This window comes from Aphis gossypii, chromosome 2, assembly GCF_020184175.1.
Source record: "Aphis gossypii isolate Hap1 chromosome 2, ASM2018417v2, whole genome shotgun sequence".
NCBI lineage: Eukaryota > Metazoa > Arthropoda > Insecta > Hemiptera > Aphididae > Aphis > Aphis gossypii.
In genome coordinates this window covers 16587262-16589000 of record NC_065531.1, presented here as the reverse complement: position 1 = coordinate 16589000, position 1739 = coordinate 16587262, and positions in this window count along the sequence as shown.

Sequence of the window (1739 nt, the reverse complement as noted above, 5' to 3'; positions counted from 1 at the left end):
CAACTAACGGCGGTATACACAATCTTATAATATCATCACGTTTTGGAATATACCTATACGTGCACTGTAGAACGCTAACACGCTATATTCCATTTTGGCATTAGCCGACTCTATACGGCAGACGTCTACTAATATGTAAGGTTTTTACACGAACCTGGGAGGCGTCAAAAACACAATATTATTATATAACAAATATCATCGCACGACCTTCTAAAACCGTTCGTACTTGACAATATAATTCCGAACCCACGACTTGAGTTGGTGAGTAAAAAATATTTCCAAAACCAATTCTGCTATTATAGATGTAGTGCGATAGTGTGTACTCGTATATCATATCATACCATTTATACATACCTATGATTAGCATATGACGTAAAAATCACGATACCAGTAAAACGTGTGACCTACATTAATAATATATTTTTTTCGAAAATTCGATAGATTTATAACATCTACATAGTTTCCATTGTTTTCAATCTATGATAGGCAAATCGGAGGGTTTACAGTATATTAAACATATTATATTATGATTATTAGTAAGTGATTATTAATAAATTTTAAAATAAGAATTAAATTTTTTGTTTTTAATAATTAAGGTTAATTAAACAATACTGTAGTAGGAGGAGCGTGATTTACATGCAAATTATGACGTGATCCGTTTAAATTACAAAACTAGGGAATCATAATATGTTCCGTATTTGAATCGTGCATCTCGGTCTTCTAATAATAAAACGTTCTTAATAAAACTTTTATCTTTGCCGAATTGAGTCTCTCATAATATCTATCTTCATTTTTACGAATATAATATTTTTTTATCAATTTATATCCACATTTCAAGTCAAATAATTTTGTATTTTTTTTAAGAAATTATTGAATAACGTTTTTTTATTTATTAAATAATATATACTTCATAAGTCTGAGGAAAAATAATATACCTATACCTTAGTCAAAAAAATTATGAAAATGTGTACAATAATTATAAGGTTTAATTTATTAGTTGTATGTTAATTTAGTTTCAATTTTTTTTTTTTTTTTATTATTATTTACAAAAACTAGGTAAAAATAAATAAATTGTTTGATTTTATTTGATATAGATAACTAAAGTAACACTAATAATTTTAGAGTTAAGAACTAGGGGTGAGTAACTATATATTATGCCCCCAGCACTACTCAGTATTGTTGTCACCTATATATATTAAAAGTATGATTTAAGACTTCCTTATTTAAAATAAATAAATCTGGGCTGATCTCTATAGGCAAGACTAATTAATTGTCTAAGTCAATATTCCACTGTTAAATATTCGATATGTCTTGTGTGATTAAGTTTATCGGAGATAATATAAAGAAGAGATGCGTATTATTTTAAACATAAGTTATCTATTTGTAATTGATACAGCCTGTACGGCTGTACTTATTTCGACTTTATCGGTTTGCAGAATTCCATGTTTTGTCAGTTACTTATTTTAATGAACATTAATTAAATTTAAATGTTTTGTGTCAAATACTTTTCTCCGAATTTGTGGAATCTTATGATTATATTTAATTCATGTATAAGTTACTGTTAAATAAATATTACTATTTTTTTTTAAGAATGATCGAATCAATCTTGTAAGTATGTATAAAAACATCTATATAAACATATTATTTCTGCTAATGTTCCAATGTTTGATTACGCCAGTCATAGTAATAATAATTTATTTTTATAATAATATGGATCATTAAATAGTGATTATTATTTT